At 44.1% G+C, this 26,184-nt stretch overlaps 1 protein-coding gene across 2 annotated transcripts in view; it reads left to right on the top strand.

The window, feature by feature from the left end:
* STAG1 (stromal antigen 1) overlaps positions 1 to 26,184 on the top strand; it is a 319,961-nt gene that overhangs the window by 12,372 nt on the left and 281,405 nt on the right. Inside the window, exon 2 of one of the 2 annotated variants that reach the window (XM_054982614.1) lies at positions 3,468 to 3,543. The exons of the other annotated variant lie outside the window; for it this stretch is intronic. The gene's annotated coding sequence lies outside the window, so the exon portion shown is untranslated. The remainder of the gene's footprint in view (positions 1 to 3,467; positions 3,544 to 26,184) is intronic. 2 annotated transcript variants of the gene reach the window in all.

The raw sequence follows: 26,184 nt of genomic DNA, 5'->3' as shown, positions 1-26,184 counted from the left end.
CTTGCCCCTCCCTCCTCACACGTAGTTTCTTCTTGTGCAGACTATTCCACTCCAAACAATCAGAAAAATATTGTTTCTATTCACTGAACTTCTTGAAACTTAGCACTGAGGGGGTTGATTCTGTCTTCATAGGTTTGTAGAACAATAGGATTAAGGTCTTTTTCTCAACTGTGTTCATGTTATAACATTTTTGCTGTGAAGAAGAGGCATGTGATCTCTGCTGAGCTGACACAAATTCAGTTTTGAGAACTGCAAAACCAAGCATCTGTGATAATATCTTGTAGGCAGAGAAACTGCCCAATAATCTTACAAAAACCTCTGGAAGAGCATGACATTGTGAATGGATTAATGGAATTTATTTACCAAAAAATTTAAACATATACAGCCTTATTCTACATAATTAAAAACTAATCTTTATTTCATGATGGAATAACCTTTGGATGGTAATATATTTTCCTCAAAAAGCATTTTATTTTAAAAAATCCAATTTAAATAAAAAAAATTGATTTTTTTGATTTTTTTAAAAAAATCATTGATTTTTATCCACCCTGTCATGCTGCGTGGGTGGTCATTTAAAATAAAAATGACTTTTAAGTCATTGTGAAAGGCATATTGAAGGTTATCTGGGGTGATTATGGTGGTGGTAGAGTACCCTCAAGTCATAGCTGACTTATGGCGGCCTCTGGTGGGGTTTTCATGACAAGAGACTATCAGAGGTGCTTTGCCATTGCCTGCTTCTGCAACCCTGGTCTTCTTTGGAGGTCTCCCATCCAAGTACTAACCAAGGCTGACCCTGCTTGGCTTCTGAGATCTGGCGAGACCATGCTCACCTGGGCTATCCAGGTCAGGGCAAGTGATTATAGATACCCCAGAATGATTCTTGGTATAAAACTTTTTGTCTTCCATTTCTGTATCTTGATCTATTATTTGTTATTTACATTATTTATAGCCTACCTTTCTTACTGATACTCTAGGCAGATTGCATAGTGTAGGTTAAATACAGTCAACTGTGTGGGACATGGATTAAGACAAATAGACCTTAGATTTCAGAAATCTGAAAACAAAGATCTGAAACAGTTTAAATTTTTATCTGCTGCCATCTCAAGAAATTTTTCAAAAATATGAGCTGCAGAAAAAATCTTCGAAATAATGAGAATAATAACTGTTTTTCCCCCCAAAATGTTTTGTGATTTTAGAATGTGGGAACTTTGTCTTGGATCTCAAGCTTGCTGGGATAGATGGGTTATGTAAGTAAAGGTGGGAAACGGGATGGAGTAAAGTCTTATTCCAGTACAAAGTTTTGAATTTACATTTTAGTGTAAAACAATCTTCTTTAAAGAATGTTAGAGTTCTGAAGTAGTTGGTTGGTAAAGTGTTGTACGCTCATTTAATCTACCTGATATTAGAGGATGTTGATCAGACAATACTTCAGTAGCAGTCTGGAGACGGCTTTGTAACTTTATTTTGGATGATTTCCAAAACAGGAAATCAAGAGTCAGGCTTATTCCCATATTTAGTTTTATTTGTGGCTACATTAAAGGGGGATGGGAGATCAATAACAATAACAGTTTGTGTGCTTTTGCTTTACAGAACATCCCAAGTATCTACCAGCAATAAAGCAATTTATGTTAACTTGCTCTCTCTGTTTAAATCAAGTAATGTCTGTAACAGAAGCAGAAAGAGTATTTAAGTGCTTGAATAAAAAATGGTTCTCTTTGATTCCCCCTACTCTGTTTTAAAAGGATACATTAAAAGTAACATTGCTTAGCAAATGTGGAAGTGAAGTGAAATTATGTTCCTTTGCAAAGGTGAGCATTTGTCAAAATGCAACTATGGTTTTTGGAGGGGGGTGTACTTTGGGAAGGAGAAGAAATGCTTTGATTCTTCATTTTTTTCCTCCAAGCATGAGGTCATTGAGTGAGGCAATGGGGCCATATCAATAAGAATGTTTACCTTGTACCTTGTTTTGTATTCAAGGGCAGCCCCATGTAGAGCACATTACAGTAGCCTACTCTTGAGTCCACTGTAGCGAGAGATTGGAAATTTTGAAGCCAAGGGGGAAAAATCTTCCTTTAAAGAAGAAAAGGAAATATATGCAATAATTTCCTATCATACCTTAACTTCCTTTACTGATTTAACAAGTAAAACATATTATTAATAACAAGCTAGCATGTAAAATTGTACTGTTTGGCGTATTTATGGAATTTAAATTTTGCCATATGAGACGCAGGAAAAATAGAAGTTGAAGGTAGAAACTATTTCTGCAGTGAACAAAAAATATTTTATTTGTATAAACTCTCATAGTCACAATAGCTAAAACTACTAGTATGTTTGGATATTAAGCTAAATTTTATAACATTGAAAACAGTGAACTCTTTCATGTGTTATGAAATGCATAGCATATTAATTGTTGCTCAAATTATTTATATTTAAACAAAAATTCTTAACTTTTTTTCTTTTGGAAAAACTAAAATATGGGGGGAAACACATTTTTTAAAAAAAAATTTCCCATTTTTTTCTCCCTGAGCGTTCACATTTCTAACTGTAGCATTGATTAATATTACCAGGTCAGCAGTCTCTGAACAGGGTGAAAGCCTTTGGGCTAAATGTAATTGAGAAAATAAATGTTTAGTCATTGTAGACGTCTGCTCTTTTAAACAAGAGAGCTGTGTCAAGTAGAAATACCTAAGCTCTTTACATGGTCTCTCAAAAAAGATGAACATCCTCCAGTGTGCAGATCCCTCTCTAGCAGATGCATTATCTTCATTTTGTCATAATTCAGCTTCAGTTTACTCTTTCAGTTGACCACTGCATTCAAGTTCTGAACTAGTACTGAAATAGCAACATCTGCTATTTAATGTTATGTATAACTGTGTCATCTCTGTACTGTTGACAAGAAATTCCAAATATAAGGATGCTCTCACTTAAGGATCTCATAAAAATAATAACCAACATAGGATAAAACATGAATATCTGTGGAACTCCTCAAGACAAATCCCACAACACTGACTTATACCTGTAAACTGGTCATGTGCCAGAACTTCTAAAGCTGTCTCTATCCTGAAAGCCAGACTGAAATACTCCTCAGCCACAGCACACTTGGTGCTTTATTCCAAAAAGGTTAATTAGAAACTGGTCAAGCCTTGCAGTATCAGTGTACGTCCCCCTCCCCTGCCAACCATCTGATCATGATCTATTTTAGTGGTTTCTGGAAGACTGCTAGAGAGGAGTTCATCCTTCCAATAATTGTACGTGTATGTTAGATCTAACAGAGGGTTTCCTTGGATACAAGAAATAGTGATTTTGGTTGATTTGCCCATCCCATGGCAGACCTCTGACTCTTTCAACTGTTCCTGTGGTTCCCCTTGCCCAGGAATAGCATTTTGAAGAGCATTTTGGGTTGCCGTGGGAGGGAGAGGAAGGTGAGCAAGTTGTGCTCTGCTGATGGAAATCCCTTCTGTCCACAGAAGTTACCAGTGGAACCATGTCAGTGACTTCTTACAGTATTTTATGAACCGTGAAGGGCATGGATCCAAGCTGCAGGTAATGAATTTAACCCTCTTTAAAAATGTTAACAGTATTCAAAGAAACCAAGTGATTCATACAATTTGGAACAGAAAGTGCTGCAGACGTATCTTGCACATCTGTTGACAAATTGGCATCCGATTTTCCCAGATCAGAGTTTTTATCAGCACAGAAGCTTGTAATAAAATAAAATCACAGCTAAAAGCCAAATTGCTGATTGGTTCTGATTCCCTTTTTGGGGTCATATGGATAAGTTCAGCTGATGGAGTGGTAGCAAAAAAAGCTGAGGAAGCAGGATCTAACTTCAGTTTCCTGACTCTGGTGGGATCACTCATTCCTCGGTTCATTCCTTGCTTAGCAAGGAAGTGCAAGATGTTTGGCCCTCAAACCTCTTACCTCTTATTTAGCTTCCATACTCTATCTCTTTTCTTCTAATCTGTTTTTAAAAGTTTTTCTCTTTCACTTTGGCCTGTTGCTTCAGCTGATGCAATGGAAGCCCATGCTTCAGATGGCTACTTTTCTCCTGAGGAAGAAGGGAGGCAGCAGCTTTTCTCCAAAATAGGAAAAAGAAGAGAACCCCCATGCAGGAAAGAGGGCCTTATTCTAGAGGCAGGGAACAAGGTGGTGGGGGAGGGAATTTCTGGCACAGAAATTGGATATAGTTTGGACAAATTCTCACAAGGCTTCTCATCAAAGGCTGGTCCTCATGGCCCTTGGGAGTTGCTGCAGACATACAAAGTGGGGGGACAGCAGAACTTGGGTTTGAGCCAGGCTATACCTCAGCTTTTTCTATGGTAACCTGGCTAAGGAGCACTGTGGCCAAGATAATTCTTTGTTTGGGCTGAGGAGTGGTATTGGGCTGTTACTGGGCTTTTAGACTCCAGAACATAGTTTCTAGCTGCCTGAACACTTCATGATTTTCAGAATATTGCCTTGGAAGATGAATCCCCCCGCCTCCTGCCCCAAGATGTCTGGACTTGGCAAGAGCTGATGTTGACAAACGCTTGCTTGTTTGGGCAAAAGTCTGCAAAATGGTGCTCATGGACCTCATGGCACCTGTTTTCAGAAAGTGGGTAGAGCCAGGCAGGTCTTTTGCCCAGCCAGGTTTCTGATTGGCCACTGGGAATCTTATTAGGTGTGCTGGTTTTTAAAAAGTTGTTTAGCCTCTGCAACAGAAGGTTTTTCACTGGGGCTGAAGGTAAGATGCGTGTATGCAAGAAAATATTTTAAAATAGTATACTCATTTGAAAAGATCCTGTTAAACAGAGCTTCTGCCTGAAATGTTGAAGAGTTACTATTAGTGGTATGCATAACCTACCAGACAATTGCAATCATTTTTGGAGGCCCTGTTTAGGGTGCACCTGGGTGGTGACCCAGGAGAGGGCCTTCTTGGTCATGGCACCAAAACTCTGGAACTCTCTCCCCAGGGAGATTTGTGTCCCCTTGTCATATTCTGTGAGTGGGTGAAGAATTTGTGTTCTGTTTGGCATTTCTTCAGTGATCCCTTCTTCATGCCCAATGTTTTAATTGATGTTTTTGTGTGTCTGTATGTTTTTAGCTCTGGTTTAATTATTTTATTGATGCATTGTTGTTTTGGTTGCTTTTCATCATTTTAAAATGTGATTTTATTATTATGTTTTAACTTTTTAGCTGCCTTGGTGGCCCTTATGGGGGCAGCAAGGTGGAATATAAATTTTAAATAAATAAAAGTGACCTCACTTCATGATTGACTCTGCCTTCTGTGGCAGCTGTTTTGTGGTTGTAACTATCATTCTGTGTCAAGATTCCAAAGGTGCCTACAGGCTCAAAAAGATCGGGGAGCTCTGTTCTAGGACTTCTCAGATCCACTGTGGAAGCCCTGGGTAACAGTGATGACAGGGCTTCCATTAACCATTTCAGGCTAATTAAAAAGGGTGGTGCCCATTGAAAGATCTTGCAAAAGGAGACTTTGATGAATAAACTTTCCCATTAAGTTCAAAGTGTGTTTTGCACATATCCCCAAATGATATGAGGTGCAAAACATGGTATGGAGTGCAAAGAAGTGAGAGGTAGCATGTTTGGGAAGATGTCTGTTGATTCCCTACTGGGTTGACACATTGGTTTGACATGATCAAGGTGTGAATTTCTTTATTCTTCAATCTGCTGATGTGCTGTACTTACCTTCAGGTAGTGGAGTTTTGTGCTTCACTGCAAATTCAAAACAGGACAGACCTGTTTCTTTCATAAAACGTAAGGATCTGATCATAACACTTGCAAGCTGTGGGACACCACCTCAACAATAGAGCTACTACCATCTCACAAAACATCATTTGGCATGTACTTCATATTTTTAACAGTCTCTGAAAAGAAAGGGAACTGGCACAGGAAATTCCTCATGTTTGTCAGCTTGCATCAACATAATCTTCCCTAGGGAAGACCAAGGAGCAAGAATAGGAAGATGTGTGAAACAGTACAGTGTTTGAGAGACAATTCATCATTGTGGAAAGGAATCTTGTCCCACTCAGCATATGCTTCACCTGGGAGCTGAAAATGCAGAAAATAATGAACACCCTATTGTATGCTACAGGGTCTAAGTCAGTATTCCTAGCTTAGCTTCAGGGCTCACTAATCACTTGCATCAACTTCTTCCCCTGAATGAGGTTCCAGTACAGACTCCTTCAGTGGTGCCTATGTAAATTTCAGTTCAGCATCATGGAGAAATGCTATTGGCCAATCAAGATCTTGGTGAACATATGATTGAACTTGAAATGGTGGACCAGAAGACTCAATCTCTACAAAGGGAAAAGTCTATATAATCCAGGAGCGAATGCCACACTGACAGCTAGGAGAGCCCTTCACCAAGAAGCCTTTGTCTGGGGGAGTCTAGGACCAGACTGACAAGAGAAACAGTAAAAATTGGCTATAGCAGAAATGATACACCATTCTTACATAACGTTGAGGGTGGGCAAAATTGCAGCAGAAGCTCACATAAAACATGACTAAGTCTCTCGGTCCATTAAGTGAAGCAACTGTTCCTGTGATTTAGGCAGAGGCACACTTGTCTATCTCAGCAGAACATACTATGAGGGTAACACAACATCCAGGTGGATTGGCTCAGTCACCAATGGGTAGACCAGATTGAGTGTTCCTTAAAACTAGAGAAACAGAGATTCAGTCAGTCAATGAGATGGCTGGGTTTGTTTATTTATTTTTAACCCTCCCTCCCTGCAAGCGGTCTCAGGGTGAGGTACAACATTGATTAAAATACAACTTAAAATCAATCATAAAAACAGCAGCAGATAAAATACTGTACCCCTTTTGGGGCAGCCAGTGTGAGTGCACTCTCCATACCCCTTGTAGAGGGAGACCGGTGGAAGGCTTGGCAATGATGGACTAAAATTAGCCTCCACCATATGCCTGGTGGAACATCTCCATCTTACAGGCCTGCCTAAATGATACAAGATCCTGGTGGGCCTGAGTGTCCTGAGACAGAGAGTTCCACCAGGTTGGGGCCAGGACTGAAAAGGCCCTGGCCCTGGTGGAGGCGAGCCGAGCCTCCCTAGGGCCAGGGACCATCAGTAGATGTTTTCCGGTTGAATGAAGTGCTCTCTGGGCCACATACAGGGAGAGACGGTCTCTTAGGTATGCTGGTCCCAGTCCGTTTAGGGCTTTATAGATCAAAACCAACACCTTGAACCGGATCCAGAATTCTACTGTGAGCCAGTGAAGCTGCTGCAAGATAGGTGTAATGTGTGTCCTACATGAAGCTCCAGTTAGGACACGTGCAGCAGCATTCTGGACCCATTGAAGTCTCCGGATCAAGCCCAAGGGCAGTCCTGCACAGAGCGAGTTACAGTAGTCTGACCTAGAGGTGACCATTACATGGATCCCTGTCGTTAGGTCCTGGGCCGAGAGGTAGGGCGCCAGTTGCCAGGCCCACCGAAGGTGGAAAAAGGCCGCCTGAGCCACAGCCATGATCTGGCCCTCCATAGACAAGGAGGAATCCAAAATCACGCCCAAACTCCTAACCAATGGTACAGGCACAAGTGGTGTCCTCCCAAAGGTTGGGTGAAGGATCCCTGCATCTGACAGCCCATGCCCCAAGTACAGGACATCCGTCTTTGTGGGATTCAACTTCAGCCTTCTCTGTTCTACCCACCCAGACATGGCTTCCAGAGCTCTCAACAGGGTGTCAGGGGCAGAGTCGGGTCGGCCGCCCATCAACAGATACAACTGGATGTCATCTGCATATTGATGACAACCCAGTCCAAAACTCTGCATCAACTGGGCGAGGAGGCACATATAAAGATTGAACAACAGGGGAGAGAGTATCGCCCCCTGTGGGACGCCGCACTCGAAAGGTTGGCGTGCGGACAGTCTCTCCCCCAGCGCCACCCTCTGTCCCCGACCATGGAGAAAAGAGACAAGCCACTGCAAGGCTGTCCCACGAATCCCCACATTGGCAAGGCGGTGGGCCAACAACTCATGGTCGACCATGTTGAATGCTGCTGAAAGGTTGAACAAGATAAGCAGCGCCGCCCCGCCCCGATCCAGGTGCCTACGGAGCTCGTCCATGAGGGCAACCAACACTGTCTCTGTTCCATGACCTGAACGTAACCCGGCCTGGTATGGGTCCAGGACAGAGGTCTCTTCCAGGAACACCTGTAGCTGATCCACCACCGTCCGCTCAATCACCTTTCCCATGAACGGGAAGTTCGATACTGGGTGGTAACTGGACAGGTCAGTGGGGTCCAAAGATGTTTTTTTCAATAGAGGTCTAACTACTGCTTCCTTTAGCACCCCGGGAAAAACCGCAAAGCTCAATCATGTATTAATAATGACCTCCAATTGGGCCCCCAAGCCATCGGCACTGGCTTTCAACAGCCACGACGGGCAGGGGTCCAGGGACCACATAGTGGGCCTCATCAGCTGCAGGATCCTGTCCACCTCCCGGGAGACCAGGCTGAAGTGATCCAAAAATGGGCTGGAAAATGGCCAAGGGGCCTCGAGTTTCCTTACTGTATCAATCGTGGCAGGCAGATCGTGATGGAGGGACAAGATTTTGTCTGCAAGAAAGCTCCCCAAAACCTCACAGCTAATAGCCAAATTTCCAATTTGACGGTCTCCCTGCGATAGGGAAACCAAGGACTGAACTACCTGGAACAATTTTGCCGGGCGTGAGCTTGCAGGCACTATGGAGATGTCAAAGTATTCCTTCTCTGTCGCCTTCACAGCCACCTCATAGGCTTTCATAAATGCTCTAGATGTTCTTGCCTCTTTGCCCCAATTCCGCCGCCACACTCGCTCTAGCCGTCTCAGTTCCCGCTTCATCAGACGTAGTTCCTCTGTATACCAGGGAGCCAGTCTGAGGCGGCAACGGAAAGGGCGACGGGGAGCGATTTCGTTGATAGCTTTCGAGAGGCGGTCATGCCAGTCCCCTACCAGCTCATCCAATGAACCGCCAGGGGACTACGGATCCCGCAGGGCATTCTGGAAGCCAATTGGATCCATAAGTCTCCCTTCTGATCGTAATCACAAGACCCAGATGTTCTTCTCCAGGTTCTGCATCCCAGGAGCAGAACAGATGGATGTATTACTCCTTCCCCCAAGACAACTAGGCTTGATGTATGCCTTTCGTTTGTTTCTCCTCCTTGCCAGGCTCATTTAAAAAAAAAAACTCAAGGAAGAGGGAGCAATGTTAATTTCTTCCTAATAGCCATACAGGCCATTGTTTCCCAGGCTAGTTGAGTGTTGCTGGAGAAACCATCTATAGCCTGATCTGTAGTTCCACAGTTAATATCTTAGAGGCTGATGCTACATCCAGACCTTCAGCCAATTACATGGAAACTGAATAGTGATGCTTAATAGGGTATTCTGTTATTCATGAGACTCTTAACTTCTAGAATCTGAAGCCCCCTGTAGTAGTTGTTTTTGTTGGTGTGGGAGGAAAGGTCTCAAATCCCTCACATCCATCAGGTACTGCTGTTCCTCTGGGCTGGGTTAGACCAAAAACTAGAAAATAAAAACTTTCACAGGCATGTAGCCGCATTGATCACTGTTTTACCACAGGTCAAATACACATCTCTTACGTGGCACCCCTTATCCTACTATATAAAAGGCTAAGCATATTCAAGACAACTTACTTCCTACCCTGGTGCACCACCAGAGGGCGCTGCTGTGGAGGGAAGCCCAGACAAGGCAGTCCGTGCCTCCAGAGAGCATGCTGTGGTAGGAAGCCTACATTGAGATCAGGAGTGGAGCAGGCGGCAATGCTCATCCCACCTTCACCTGGACGGGATCAGGTTCAGAGCAGGTGGCAGTGCCCATCCCCCCTTCACGTGGCTGGGATCAAGCACGGAGCAGTTGGCAATGCCTGCCCCCCATTTTCACCTGGCTAGGATCAAGAGTGGAGCAAGAAGCAATGCTCACCCCACCTTCACCAAGCTGGGATCAGGTGCAGAGCAGGTGGCAGTGCCCATTTCCTCCTTCATATGGCCAGGAGTAAGCATGGAGCAGTTGGCAATGCCTGTCGCCTGCCTTCAACAGCCAGGATCAGGAGTGGAGCAGGCGGCAATGCACGCCCCCCCCCCTTCGCTCAGGTGGGGTCAGGCACGGAGCAGGAGGCAACACCCGCCCACCCTTCACCCAGCTGTTAACAGGTGCAGAGCAGGCAGCAATGCTCGCCTCTCCTTCACTCGGCCAGGATCAGCCACAGAGCAGGTGGCAATGCCCACCCCCTCCCTTGGCTGGGATCAGGAGCAGAGCATGAGGCAATGCCCACCCCCCTTCACCTGGCCTGAATCAGGCACAGAGCAGGAGGCGATGCCCACTCCCCCAATTCAACCTGCTGGAATCAGGCGCGGAGCAAGTGGCAATGCCCCCCCCCACTTCACCCGGCTGGAATCAGGTGCAGAGCAGGAGGCAGTGCCCACCCTTCCTTCACCCAGCCAGGATCAGGAGTGGGAGAAAAGAGTGGAAAACCACACCTGGGGAATTATACAAGAAAGAAACTAATGCAACAATACTGATGTGAGGAGACTATATATAAATTTATAAATTATCAAAGTGTAAAGTGTTCAAGTGCTATAAGTCAATAAATAAATTAAGAGATGCCCATCATTCACAATAAATAAGCATTATACAAATTTTCAGATTCTGTCTTATGTAATAAGGCGACAGTCCAAAGTCCACTAGCATGTCCAGGTAAACTGGGGGGGGGGCATTGCCTCCTGCTCTGCATCTGATCCCAGGTTATTACTTTTGTGTGCCAAGGTTGTTCTGTGTGAATGTACTGATATGAGAGAACTGTGATTGGTCCTCTGGAGCACCTCCTTCCATGCACCCACAAGAGATGAGGAGATTATTATTTATTTGAGAGTTATGTTGCTTATTTGGGTGCTAGTGGACTTTGGACTGTGATGTTTACTGATATTTCTAGATTGGTCATCACCTTATTATATATGAGAGAATCTGAAACTTTGTATAATGCTTATTTATTGTGAATGATGGGTATCTATTAATGTATTTATTGAGTCATAGCACTTGAACATTTTGCACTTTAACAATTTATACATTTACTAGCAAGAAAGCCCGTTGTGGGGGGGAAATACAACGGGCTCTAGAAAGGGCAGAGCAGGCGGGCCAGGCATTGCCACCTCTGCTGCGCCTTGATCTGGTCAGAGGGAGGGCAGGGCGGCCAGGCTTGGCATTGTGCCCTCCCCAGCGCCCCAATGGGGGGGGGAGGTAGGATGGCTGGGCCGAGTATTGCCACCTTACCAGCACCCCGATCGGGGCAGGGGGAGGGCAGAGCATCCGGGCATGGCATTGCCCCCTCCCCAGTGCCCCAATCAGGGGTGGGAGGCAGGGTGGCCGAGCCGGGTATTACCACCTCACCAGCACCCTGATTGGGGCAGGGGGAGGGCAGGGCAGCCGGGCATGGTATTGCCCCCTCCCTAGAGCCTGTTGGAGCCGGATGGGCAACCACAGGGGGGAGTGCCAAGCACCCTGGTGAGCTTGTGCGCCCAGCAGCCACCCATTTCAGCCCTGGAAGCTGAGAACCCTACTTCCCAAACTCAAGGTGGTGAATAGCGTTCTCCTGGAATTACAACTGGTCTCCAGCTGACAGAGATCCCTTCCCCTGGAGTAGAGGGCTGCTTTGGAGGGCGGACTCCATGACCACCCTATCCAGGTGCCACCCCCCCCCCTGATCCCCCAGAATTTCCCCACCTGGAGCTGGCCACCCTACTTCCCAACCTCAAGGTGGTGGCTGGAGATCTCCTGGAATTACAACTGGTCTCCAGCTGACAGAGATCCCTTCCCCTGGAGTAAAGGGCTGCTTTGGGGGGTGGACTCCATGGCCACCCTCTCCAGGTGCCACCGGCCTGATCCCCCAGAATTTCCCCACCTGGAGCTGGCAACCCTGCTTTTCAACCTCAAGGTGGTGGTTAGAGATCTGGAGTTACAACAGGTCTCTAGCTGACAGAGATCCCTTCCCCTGGAGTAAAGAGGTGCTTTGGAGGGTGGACTCTCCAGGCTCCCTCCCCCAATCCCTCAGACTTTCCCCACCTGGAGTTGGCAACCCACAAGGTTGCCTCCTGCCGCCTTTGGAACCCAGCCTGGTGGGGGTGGGTAGGTTGCAGCCAAGCCTTGCAGGACCCCTTCCGGGCTCTCCCTCATGGCAGCTCGCTTGAGGCAGGAGGCGCCCCCAGCCATCCCGCCATCCCACCCGCCCGCGCTGTCCTTTGGTGGGCCAGGTTCTCCATGTGCTCCATTGGGGGAGTCGCTGCCAGGACAATGGCGCGGGGGGGCAGCCAGCTGGCTGGCTTGCGCACTCACAAGTGATTGAGAGCCAGAGGGCCATGCGGCGCCTGCCTGGCTTGAGTGGCTGGGCGGCAGCAGAGCGAGTCGGGCGCCTGCCTGCCTGGCTGGCTGGACGCTGGGACATGGCGGCAGCGGCTTATCCTGTGCCCGCCTTCTGCGAGAGAAGCACTGCCGGCAAGTTCAGGGGCTGCCTCGGGGCGCTTCTCGGGGTGCCTTTGTACCCCTGAGCCGGGGTCTCCCTCCCCCTCGGAGAGAGCTGAGCTGCGCCACCTCCGCCTGCAGCCACTGAAGGGGCGGCTGGCTCGGCTCGGCTCTGGCTGCAGCGGCTGACGGGGAGGAAGGGGGCAGCGCCAGGAAGCCTTGTGTGCCGGGAAGCGGCTCTTCTGGCCTCATTGCCACTGGGTCGGGCCCGGCATAGAGCACAGCTCGGAGTGCCTCCCCCGTACCCCGCTAGGGGCGCACTCAGGCGCCTGCACTTTGGGAACTTTTGTGAGTCGTCTGATAGGCGCTAAGGGAATTATGTAGTAGGATATATAGTCTCTGCATTAGTTTTTTGTATAATTCCCCGGGTGTGGTTTTCCTGTCTTTTCTCCAATATTTTCCTTGGGGAAGGCTTCTTTACAGTTAGCTGGGATCAGGAGTGGAGCAAGTGACAATGCCCACTTCCGCTTCGTCCTGCCGGGATCAGGCAAGGAACAGATTTCAAATCCCGCCCCTTCACCTGACCGGAATCAGGAGCAGAGAAGGTGACAGTGCCTGCCCCCTTCACCCAGCTGGGATCAGGTGCAGAGCAGGAGGCAAAGCCCACCCTCCCTTTCACCCGGCCGAGATCAGGCGTGGAGCAGGTGGTAATGCCCACCCCCTTCACTCGGCCAGGATCAGGCGCAGAGGAGGTGGCCATGCCCCCCCCCCACCTTCATCCGGCTGGGATCAGTGATGGAGGAGAAGGGAATGCTCCCCTGCCTGCCCTCCCCTTTATAGAGCCTGTTGTATTTTTCCCACAACAGACTTTGTAACTAGTATTAAATATATCTTGTGGGAGTATGTCTCAGTAGTCCCCTGATGGTCCACAGATTCCCATTGTGGCATCTCCATGTGGTCTTGATGGCCTTAACTGAACATCACTTTGAACCAATTGTGGAGGTATTGCTGAGGATGCTGTTGTTCAAAGTTCTTTTATTGGTGGTTATTACCTCCCCTTTGTGATGTCTGAAATAGCCATCAGTAGTGTCTTTATGACTTTCATAAAGACAAGCTGATACTCAAGACAACTCCTGAGTTTATACCCAAAGTCAGCTATCATTTTCACCATACACATGACAGATTTTTTCCTTAATTATGCCTGAAACCTGGTAGTAGAAAAGGGAAAGAGTCCAGTAGCACTTATAAGACTAACAAAATTTGTGGTAGAGTATGAGCTTTTGTGAGTCACAGCTCACTTCTTCAGATACCTACCACAAATTTTGTTAAAGGTGCTACTGGACTCTTGCTTTTTTCTACTGCTACAGGATAACATGGCTACCCATCTTGATCTGAAACCTTGTAATTTGAGAAACGTCCTGGCACATCCTGAATGCACACAGAACTCTGAGTGTGTAGCAGAGAAGAGCAGACACGTTCAGGAAATCTGGCTACATCTTTGATTCCTTTCGCATTCCAGTTCTGGGTAGGAATATTTCGAAATCAAACCTAGGGTAGTTGGCTTGACTCTTCCAGTCGGGTGTCAGTAATGCAGGCCTCACCATTGTGATCTATGGGCAAGGGACTTTGATTCCCCCCAAATAAAGTGCATGCACTATAAATAAGGAATGTGGCTTCCTCTTAAGAGAATGATAGTGGTAGCCACAGATTTTTGTTGTTGCAGTTTCTTGTACTCTTATCTAAATTCTGTATGTTTAGAACATACTGGAAGGATTAGTGAAGGAACTTTTTCTCATAACATAGTAAACAGCTTGGTGATCTAGTATTTAAATCATAATAATAAGAGACATAGGAATGTAGAAAAAGTTGAAAAGCAGTTTTCTTATGAGCATTTTTATCTCTTTTTTTTTTTAAGGAACATATTCTTGTAACTAGGCCCTACATATCTTTGTTGTACAGATTACAATTTCCATGTTTATGCAGAGAAGGAATTTCTTTAAAATATTCCCAAGCATTTTATGTTCAGCAGAAGCCATGACAGTACTGCTGATCAGGTGGACTGTGCCTCCATGCTCATCCATGTGGGTGGCTGAGTGGCAGCAGCCGGCTGAGCCACATAGGAATCAATGTGGGGGGCTTCCTCTTGGTTGTCATTTGGACAGCCCTACTGGAGGAGGCAGGGCAGGAAGCAGGGAGCCAGTAGGAGCCAAGCTCTCCAATGAGGGAGAAAGAAGCCCCTCACTGAGGAGGGAGGGAGCTGATTGGAGCTTTAAAAGGCTGCTATGGGCGCAGCAGAGGAAGAAGGGCCAAACATTTCAGAAACAGTAGAGGCACCTGGCAGGGGAGAGAGGGACACAAGTGCTACCTGACCCCTTTCCTTCCCTATTGCTGAGACAGAACATTCAGGACTTTAGTTCTTAGGCTCTTCACAGATACTTAAAGGCTTATATTTTGTTTTTCCGTTTCTCTTCTGGAGTTAGGAATGCTGGTACCCACTTTCTAGTACTCCAATCCCCTTCTGAGGATTGAGGACAATTAGGAAATTGAAATTGTTCAAGTTTTCCTATTCCTTGGCTCAATCATCAACCAAACGGGAGACTGTAACGGAGAAATCAAAAGAAGATTCAGACTTGGAAGAGCAACTGTGAGGGATCTGGAGAAGATCCTTAAAGATATAGATGTCTCTTTGGGAACGAAGATCAAGATAATCCAGACTATGGTATTCCCCATTACTATGTATGGATGTGAAAGTTGGACAGTGAAGAAAGCTGACAGGAAGAAAATTAATTCTTTTGAAATGTGGTGCTGGAGGAGAGTTTTGCAGATACCATGGACAGCCAAAAAGACAAATAAGTGGGTATTAGATCAAATCAAGCCTGAATTCTCCCTAGAAGCTAAAATGACAAAACTAAGGCTATCGTACTTTGGTCACATCACGAGAAGACAAGATTCTCTGAAAAAATCAATAACGCTAAGAAAAGTGGAAGGTAGTAAGAAAAGAGGAAGACCTAAAATGAGATGGCTTGACTCAATAAAAGAAGCTATGTCCTCCAGTTTGCAGGATCTGAGCAAATCTGTTAATGTTAGGAGGTCTTTCCTTCATAGAGTTTTGGAAGTCTTTCTTTCATAGGGTCTCCGTAGGTTGGAGGTGACTTGACAATGCATAACACACACACAAGTCAAGTATACTCAGAAATGAGGGATGAAGAAACCTCAAAGTATTTGCTTTTTAAGGAGAGGGTCCTACTTAGGTTTGAGCTGGGTGCTGAACAAAATAGAAAAGCTTTAAGAGAAATTAAAAGAAAGCAGGGCGAAATGTGTGCACAGGAAGGTTGTCATTTGGACAGGGCCTTGAACAGATAGTTTGAGGGAAGTAAAGTACAGACATTTGAGGAACTGATGCAACTAATAGGCTTAGAACAGACAAGTTCCCACACAACTTAAATGCTTCTGAGGGATAAAAAGTTAAAGACGGTCAATGAGGTTGCTACTTTACTTGAGAGGATCTCTTTTCCCACCCCCAGCAAGAAAAGTAAAGTTTGGGGCACCTCAGAAAAAATTGAGCCATTTAAAACCAATCCTGCAAGGCAGAACACTCTTGAGCCAAATAAGATGGGAGGGATAATGTGCTTTAACTAGCAGGAAAGGGGGCACATGAAGGCCTGTTGTCCAAAGTTAGACAAACAAAAACAGCAAACTTCAGCCAAGATTGTCAAACTAATTAGAAAGAGAGAAGCAGTCATTGAGCTCGCCCCAGACCCTGTTCCAGAAAAAAACCAGAAAGACCAACTAGAGTTACAAGTCTAGAAAATGCAGGAGGATTTAAACTGGGAATACTTGGAATCTATAGACATAAACAACAAAGAAGTAATAGGCTGGAGGGATACAGGAGCAGAAGTCACCTTAATAAAGCCTAACTTAGTAAAGGAGGAACAATATTTACCAGGAATTACATATAGGATTAAGAGAATCAGTGGCCCAGAGTTTGAGGTGAACTTGGCAGAACTCCCTATAAGGTATAAAGGATTCCAAGGAAAATGGAATATAGGAGTGTGGGGAGCATTGGCCATTCTAATTTTGTTAGCAAATGACCTGCCTCACAGGCTAGGGTGGTTAAAGTAGTGATTAGGAGTAGGCCACAAAGTCAGGCTTCAGAGCAGTAGACTAGGCCTGGGATTCAAAGGTTTTCTATGAATACCAGTTGTAGACACCTTGCAGAAGATTTGCAAACTGAGCCTAGAGGGATACACACAGGCAGCTAGCTTGCTTCAGGGAATGTGCGCTGCGGAATTCCTCAAGGAGAAAATTCAAGATGAAAAACTGCAAGATTTGCGGCAGAGGGTGGAAACTTCTCAGGAAGTGACTATTGAAAATCCTTGTCTATTCAAGATCCTAGAACAGAGACGGCATAGTGTCTCTGTGAGGCATAAATGTGTGGCTATCTGGGAGAAGTGCAAACCGTGATCTCCAGGAAATACAGGATGCAACTTTTGCAGCTGGCCCATGAAATACCTATGGGAGGACCTTTAGGGATCAACAAGACCAGAGATAGGAGTCAAGCCAGATTCTATTGGCCCAATATGGGGAAAGACAGGGCGTTTTGCAAGTCTTGTCAAGCATATCAGCTAGTGGACAAGGCACAAGTCAAAATGAAGGGACTCATAAAACCTACACTGTTTGTCTTGGAAACGTTCTCTAACATCAGAATGGACATAGTTAGGCTAATCGCCAGAGCAACCTGGCAGGGGAATAAATATATTTTGACCATAGTGGGCTATGCTACAAAGTTTGCGGAAGCAGTACCTTAAAGGGACATTGAAGCAAAAACCATAGCAGAAGCTTTACTGATGGTGTTCACCAGGCTGGGTTTTCCACAGAAGATAGTCATGGATTTGGGAACCATGTTCATGTACCAAGTGATGCAAGAGGCTTGTAGAATCAAACACCTTACCACCACCACTTACCACCCACAAGCGACTGAACTAAATGAAAGGTTCAATGGCACCTTGAACCACATGCTGAAAACCTGTGCTGTGAAATATCCTAATGAATGGGATCAGTGACTTCAGTATCTGTTGTTTGGTTATCGTGAAGTACTGCAAAAAAGTTCCAGTTTTAGTCCCTTTGAGCTGCTGTTTGGATGTCAGGCAAGAAGACTGTGGACATTCTTAAAGAAGCACAAACAGGACAAGAGAAAATTGGAAGAGATGTATTCACCTATCTTCAGGAGCTATAAGAGCTGCAAGAACTGAGAGCGGTTGCAGCAAACAACGTGCATAGGGTCAGTAGAAACAGAAGACCTGGTGTGACGCCAAAACCAGACTTCAAGCCAGGAGACCAAGTCCTTGTGTTGAAGCTTCAGAGAAAGCACAAGCTGGAATTAGCTTGGGAAGGACCTGTTAAGAGAGGTAACCTGGTTCTTATGACCAGAGGAGGGCAGAATGAGAAAATTACATCGACGGGTTGGGGGAAGGTAACCCAAAGTAGCATGATTAGTGAGGTGAATCTGGCACATACCCTGAGTAAAGGCCAGCAATGGCACGTTAAGGCTGTCTTAACAGAATGTCAGACCATCTTTTTCATGTTGGGACCTGTGTAAATCCAAAAGAGATCCAGAGGAGGAAGCATGTGGAACAGAGCAGTAAGTCAGTTAAGAAACCTTGAACGCACAGATATGATCCAGAGCTGAGTATGTTGGATGACTTAAGAGGCAGTTGTTGTTATAGGAGCCAGAGAACAATAGAGAAAAGACTGATTTATCTGGTACTCAGTGGAGATTGATGGAGGGAAGATTGGAGAAGGTGGAAGAAGGTGTGTCATGATGAAAAACTTTCCAAATAAGCAAAGCAAGAAGAAGAGACGAATAAGCAAAGCAAGAAGAAGAGATGGTTAGAGATTTCTTGTAGTAACCTTCTTAAGTTACATGCTGAAACCATGAAAGGACTCCTTTTGTAAGGAAGGACTAAAGTAAGACAATAAAATAGCAAGACAATAAAGTATCATGCCTGAAAGTACCTTGATTGAATCAAAATCCTTAGCATGGCCATAGAGCTGACTGTGCCTAATTAAATTGTCTTTCTGTTGACTTCTTTTATGTTAGAACTACACTTTTTTGAAGCTGAGATAGTTGGCCATTGTATTTCATGAATACAATTCAGTTGTGCAAAGTTGTCTGCTCCTGCCTAGTTTACATTCTTTTGTCCTACAAATACTTTCAAGAACATTTATCAAATGAGATTATCAGACCTTGAGTTTTGCAGAAAGAATGGGTTGATTACAGACGAAAGGAGTAAAGACTAAGGCCAGCAAAATGGAGGCAGAAAAGTCATTAATCTCTTTATAAGGTTCTGTTTTAATTCTACCCTACCTTTTTGCTTTAAAGGGTTGTTTCAGTAAATTAAAAACAAGAATATGTAAAAATACAAGCAAGATTAAAAAATAAAAAGCAGTGAGAAGTAACCAAAGAATACTTGGGAGAATGAAGGCCATGGATGTGATTACCACATGCCTCATCTTAGAGGGGTGGAGCATAGGCATCCAAAAATGAATCTAAATATGACTGCAAAGTCACAGGTATATTCTTTATGGGAGTAATTAGTCCTCTATAATACCATATTTCTGAGCTCCTTACTGGATTATGGATCACAGACAGAACTTTGAAATAAATTAGGAAGCAATTAAGATATTCTGTTACTGGTATGATCCAACTGACCAGGCCACTTAACTATTTGTCTATAATATTTTGGAACAACTGAAGTTTCTAAAGATTCTTCAAAGCCAGTTTTATATACACTGCACTGCAAGAATCTAACTCATTTCTCGCAGATGCCAAAGCCTCTCCCTTTCTTGTCCCCCATCATTTAGTTTGGTATCCAGCAACATATTTTCAACAGACATGGAGGTTCCATTTAACCATAATGGGTAATAGCCATTAACAGACCTGGTCTCCGTGAATTTGTCTAATTCCCCTTTAAAGCTGTTTTACTACAGTCTCTGGCACCAGATTGGCACTAGTTTTAGGTGGGTAGCTGTGCTGGTGTGCAATAAAACACCAAGATTCAAATCCAGTAGCATCTTAACTGGACAATTGACAAGGGACCATCTGTCAAAGGGAACATTGACTCTTGAAAGCTTATACTCTGAAAATTTTTGTTGGTCTTTAAGGTGCTACTGGGATCAAATCTTGCAGATTGGCTGTGTATTTTAATTCTAATTTTAATTGTTTAGTGTGTTTTTGTTGGCTTTAATAGTTTTTAAGATGTTATCGTGTATTTTCATTTGTTGGCTGTCTTAAAAGGTAAAGCACTGAGTCATTACTGACCCATGGAGGGGGGCGTCACATCACAACGTTTTCTTGGCAGACTTTTGTTACGAGGTGGTTTGCCATTTCCTTCCCCAGTCATCTACAGTTTATCCCCAGGAACCTGGGTACTCATTTTACCAACCTCAGAAGGATGGAAGGCTGAGTCACCTTTGAGCCGGCTATCTAAACCCGGCTTCCACCAGGATCGAACTCAGGTTGTGAGCAGAGCTTGGGCTGCAGTACTGCAGCTTACCACTCTGTGCCACGGGGCTTAAAAGGGCAGAAAGGTGGTATATAAATATTGCTAAATAAATAAAATAACTCTAGGTACCGTTAGCTATTTGAGGAATATCTCTTCCAGTTTCTTCTTAGAATGCTTCTCAAGCTAGCAAATATGAAACTGTCAGCATGGTATGTGATCAGCAGGCAACACAAGCTGCACCTTGGCAGTTAGATGACTTTGATATATAATGTCTATTATCTATAAGTGGGAGAGAGAAACTGTTCATCTATGCTGCGTGAGCCAGGAGCAATGATTTTATTTGTCCTTGAAATGGATTTTTGCCCTTTCCTACATTCTTGTTGCACTGTATGTCTGTCTGATTTCATTTGCAAGTGATCATTGCAGTTCGGAACTATACTGAAGCTGCCTTAGGGTTCCCTCCAACACGATTACTAGAGTCCACATTAAGATCCCCTTACAAGCCATTGCTTTTCTTTGTAAATTTCTCTTCAGAACTAAAAAATTCAGAAATTCTATAGACTTACTATATCCTCATCTTTTCTCAACCTTTTCATGCCCATTATTTTTTCCTTAACACTCTTAACATATGAAATGTCTGTACTTTTTTACCTGTTTAAAGACTGTGCAAACTTGAACATTCACACGTGGTGTCATGCCCGAAGTAGATGCAGCTGGAATGAGGGAAGACCTTTTTAGGAGATTAAGACCCCTGTACTATGGTATTTTGCTCCCCTCTCTATGCCATATTCCTTTGGGGCTCCTTGGATGCCTACATTCTCAGACAGGTCATCGCAACTCAGGTATGTCCTCCTTTGAGGAATATGAGTAGTTAACACTATCTACATGAACTGCTAGAATGCAAAAATTTTGATACATCATTTAGAAGGAGCTGCATGCAGGGAGATGAGAGCATGGGAGGAGAAGGAAAAGAGAATAGTAATTCAAATTCTTAATAAATCCTAATTGAGTTACAGAAAGAATTATATTTAAGGATGCTGGGTGCTGCAGAATATACTCATGTTTATGCCTTTGCCTTGCAAGAGTCGTTTCAGGCAATTAAAAAATCAGGCTCCCAAAGACCATAGAGACGCAAACGAAGTCTTGAAGGAGAAATTTATGGAGAGATTATATGATATGGCTATTTAGAGACATTTTTAAAGCTCTTGTTGCATCAAAATCCAGATAGCCCATTCTGTGGTTTAAAGGAAAAAGCAGTAGAGTTAGGGGACAACTATAAAAGGGAAGGGTGAGCATTATGTCTGGTCCAAAGTTGTAGCTGCATGTCTGAGAATGAAAGGGAACCCCAGTGAGAACTGGAAGAAATGTAATAACAGATAGAGCAGCATCAACTGGATTAAAAGATTGTACCCATGTTGGAAGATATAAACACCATCCTTAGAGGGGTGGAAAATCTATAATCAGCTTGACTTTGATGGAAATTCTATTTGTCAGAGATGAAGGAGAGCTGGACATGTTGAATGGAGGTGTATAGTGAATAGACTACCTTTAAATAAGGATGCTCTAATTATTCAGATAAAAGAAGAGCTGCACAACTAAATGGTGAACCACATAGGAAAGTTGAAGAGAAGAAGATTTAACTCTTGGCAACATACAAAAAGGAGTTGGGGCAGAAGGATCAGTGCTTTACATACAAGCCTAGAAAGATGTGTACAGCTCAGTTTCAGTGAGTAACAGGTTTCTAAGACAGGGGACAGAGCAGAGAAGGAGAGAAATGACAGTGTGGAAAGGTGAGAAAGGAAGGTTAGCCGTTCAGTTACTTTATTTTGGTATGGTAGTATTAGAGTTCATTAACCTGTTCAAAAAGAGTCCAGTAGCACCTTTAAGACTAACCAATTTTATTGCAGCATAAGCTTTCGAGAATCAAGTTCTCTTCGTCAGATGCATGATACAAACTGGTCAAATACAGAAGAGGAGGGGGGAGAGGGGAGAGAAGGAGAGGAGGGACAAGATGCAATTAGGGGGGAGGCAACCAAAACATTCCTTTGCTAGTAAATGTAAACATCTCCTTTTGGTGTGTAGTTGGTTTGCAGCAGTAAAAGCATCCAATTTCTAGTAGTATAAGCCCTCGATAACCACAGCTCTCCCTGCCAGATGCAGCTGACAAAGAGAACTGTGGTCCCTGAAAGCCCACACCAGGCGTCACTGGGCTCCCCCAGACCACGCCTCTGTAAAGGAAATCTGTTACCTGTGATAATGTGATAACCATTCATAGTCTCTATTCAGTCCCAGCTTGACAGCGTCAAATTTGCATATGAATTCCAATTCAGCAGCCTCCTGTTGGATTTTGTTTTCGAAAGGTTTCTGTTGAACCACAGCGACCTTTAAGTCTTTGGTGGAATGTCCTGGTAGATTGAAGTGTTCTCCCACTGGTTTTTGGACGTTTCCATTTCTAATGTCAGATTTGTGTCCATTAACCTGTTATAGTTGATTTATTAAATAGAGAAATATCAAAAATACGAATCCATAGTATTTCTACTTCTTTTACATATTTAAAGACCATGCAAACCCTGAACCATGACATGAGCATATATCTACAAAGACAAGTCAGCTTGTTTCTGACACATTTTCCAAGATCTGAGGTAGTGTACAAATATTCATTCTGTATTCCTTCTCTTCCTCTGGGGAAATATGACAATGCATCCAAGACATTAATTCCTTCCCCCATTTTTTTTTGGCTCATGGATGGTGGTGTTGGGGATAGAGATTTGAGTGAAGTGCGAGGGAGAGACATCCATGTAGATATTCACTTGGAATAGAATAATTTTCACATCACATTTGTATGCTTCAGTGATATACCATGAAAGTGATATGCAGTGGTGGTGCTTTAATGTATACTTAGTAAAATAAAAGTGTTTCATTTATTTATTTAAAACATTTTATGAGGATTTACCACCCTCAACGATCCTCAGAGCAGTGAATAATCAAAACACTCTAACCACTACGCCAAACTGGCCTGGGCAGCTCAGTCCTAAGCCCCGAGGCAGTGCCTTCGTTTGTGCGTCGATGTAAATGGGGTGCTGCTCCACCATTCCCTATGGACTTTTGCAGGAGAGTCTCGCCGATGCCCTAGCACAGCAAAGCAAGGTGCGGCCTCCAGCAGGAGCACCCACCCACCGTTCCCCTGACAACCCAGCTCACAACCGAGCTACTGTGAGAAACAGGTTCCCCCTCCTTGAAAAGAGGGACTAGAAAGCCTGCAGCACTCGGGAGCAGCCCCCAGGATCCAGAGAGGCAAGTGGGGGGTGGGGGTGGGTTTTCCAATGAGCTACAGGGATACCCATTGAAAGCCACACGAGAGGGCAGAAGGGAGTGCAAAGTGCCCACAGACTTGCAGCGGTGCCATTTGAAAACATCACTGCATCATAACGACACGAGAACGTATGTTGGACCTTGAGAGCCATGCCCCAGTCCAGAGGTGATGCCCCCCCCCCAGTGGGCAGCAGAAACTGCTCTGGGGGCTGCCATTCACTTCCTCCCCATGCCAAATTTCCAAAGTCCATCCCTGCTTCCGCAAACAGCAAAATGGAGGGTGGTCCATCCTCCCAGAGGAGGAGCCCTGGAGATTCCAAGATGTCGCTCCACATCCTCTCGGCAGTAACATCCGCCTTCCTCTCTGCCTGGCTTATCAGACGCCAGCAGCTCAGTCTGTTAGAGAATGAACATCCAAGCCCTGCATCTAAAATGCTGTATTTTAATATTTATATCCGCCAATTTTAATTGTATATGGAATAATGTTTTAATGTCTTTATAATGTTTTTATTGTTTTTAATCTTTATGTAAAAATCGTATGTTGTTACACCGCCCTGAGCCTGTCTGACGGGGAGGGCGGTCTAGAAGTGTAATAAAATAATAATAAAAAATAATCTTTAGTGGATGTCCCCCCCCCTCCTGCCCTGCCAGACATTCATGGGCCACACTTCAATTCCCACCCCAGTGCCTGAAGTTACATTGAGAGGAGGGAAGGCTGAAGTTACATTGAGGGGAGGGAAGGGGGCAGGGACACTGGACAGGGCGCCACTTGACACTTGCTCCTCCTGGCAGCAGAGCCCACCCCATCCATCCGAGCCCTGAGCTCGGAAAAATTTGTGAGGATGTGTGAAAAGACATCCTGACGGGGAGTTGGGGGCAGCAGCAGCTATTCTCAATGTCAGCTGATCTTAGAGAGAGGCTGGTGTAATTGGGTAATAATGGTCACTAAGGAACGTTTATTATTCATCAGATTCGCAAAACTCCAGAGAGATTTTTTTGCATAACAGAACAGAAAGTCTACAGCCATACAATACTACATCAAAACATAGTAGGCAGTCAGGAAATTGTTGCTTTCACTGTAGAAAAATCTTACAAAGCATTAGGAAGATTAGTATATTCTATCAAAATCTCCAATTCTGTTGGGAGTTTCATTCTTATTCTTGTAGAAACAATTCTTCCAGCTTTACCTTTAGCTCAATCAAGACATTAGGCTTCAAGGCAATGAAAAGGCTTTGCATGTCTTTTTATAACTCAGCCTACCTGCCCTTTCAGTCAGATATCTCTATTTCCACTTTGATTCACTATGATAAGAAAACATTTTGATTCTCTGAGGCAACTGTTATGAAGGAAAGAGATATTATTGGAGAATTCCATTTGCTCTTCAAGTTTTGTTACCAAAGGGGAGGAGACTGATATCAGCTACTGAACAAGCTAAACAACTGCTTGAAGAATTGGCAGCTGAAAATACTTTGGACGATCAGCAGGCGCAAAGAGACAAAACATTAGAGGGTGAAGAGGGGAAATTGGATCAAGTGGCGACATATTAACAATATGGGAAACTTTAGTATTTTTTCAGTAAATGTCAATGGCTTAAACTCCCCATCAAAACAATCTAAAATATCTAATCTATTAAAGAAGCAGCAGTGGATATATGTCTTCAAGAAACCCATATTAAGAAAAAGCATGAACATATTTTAGAGAACAAAAAATTAGGTAAGGCCTATATATCATCGGTGGAAGAGAAGAAGAGAGAAGTGGCGGTCTATGTTAGAAACCAACAAATTAATATAATGGAGGAAATGAAAGATTTAGATGGAAGATATATATTATTGAAAATTAAACACCCAGATGGGAGAATTAGTACCTTAGCTACAACTTACGCACCAAACCTTGCCAAAGAAAATTTTTTATTAAAGTTTTTTTTGATAAATTGCTGGATTTTCAAGGAGAAATTATTTGTGGGGATATGAACGGAGTGCTGGATACAAAGATGGATCTATCTAAAAGAACAAGAGGAGGGAAACTGCCCAAAAATGTCGTGCATCATATAAAAGTGCTTCACTTGATAGACACCTGGAGAACTCTGAATCCTAAAGTAAAGGATTATACTTTTTTCTGATAAACATCAGACATACTCAAGGATAGGTATGTGCTGGATATCTAAAACTGCATTAATGAATTTAAAGAAAGTAGAGATACAACCGAAATTTTATGCTGATCATAATCCCTTACTGATAGAGTGGCAAGAAGAAAGCAGGACAAGAAGATGGAGGCTAGATGACAATATACTATTACAGGATATTTTAAAGAAATGTAAGAAAGTCTTAGAAGAATTTTTCAAATTGAATTGTACCGTTGATGTTTCTGTTACCACAGTCTGGGAAGCTAGTAAAGTTTTCATGAGAGGGAATCTGATAGCCTTGATAGCAAAAAGAAGGAAGGAGAAAGTAAAAAAAATGAATGAAATCATAGCCAAAATTCAGTGTTTGAAAGAACAACATAAGAAATCATTTAAGAAAACAATATTGAGATTAAGCAAAAAAGACAGCAGTTTCTTGTTTTTCAACACATTTTATTAAACTGGAAAAGGTGCAGAGATTCTCTGGATGTATTTCTTGCCAATGTGGCTGAACCATGGGCTGCCTTGGTAAACTGTTCCCTGGGCTGGATCTGAATGGCACTCGTGGAGGCTTACGGGGGGCTCAGACAGCTATGCTCCTTTGTCTCCAGGACGAGTGGTGATCTGCCAGCAAGGAAAACAGACACATGTTGCAAGTGACCCAGACCAGTGCGTGGCAGAGACCAAGCCCAATCTACAACGTCTGGGAATGTGTCCATTAGTTGAGAGCTGTGGCGGTAGCTCCACAGGTACAGCTCGCAACCACATGATGCCTGAACGTCT

Source organism: Eublepharis macularius, chromosome 6 (genome assembly GCF_028583425.1).
Source record: "Eublepharis macularius isolate TG4126 chromosome 6, MPM_Emac_v1.0, whole genome shotgun sequence".
Classification (NCBI taxonomy): Eukaryota; Metazoa; Chordata; class Lepidosauria; order Squamata; family Eublepharidae; genus Eublepharis; species Eublepharis macularius.
This window is presented reverse-complemented; position numbering and strand designations above follow the sequence as displayed.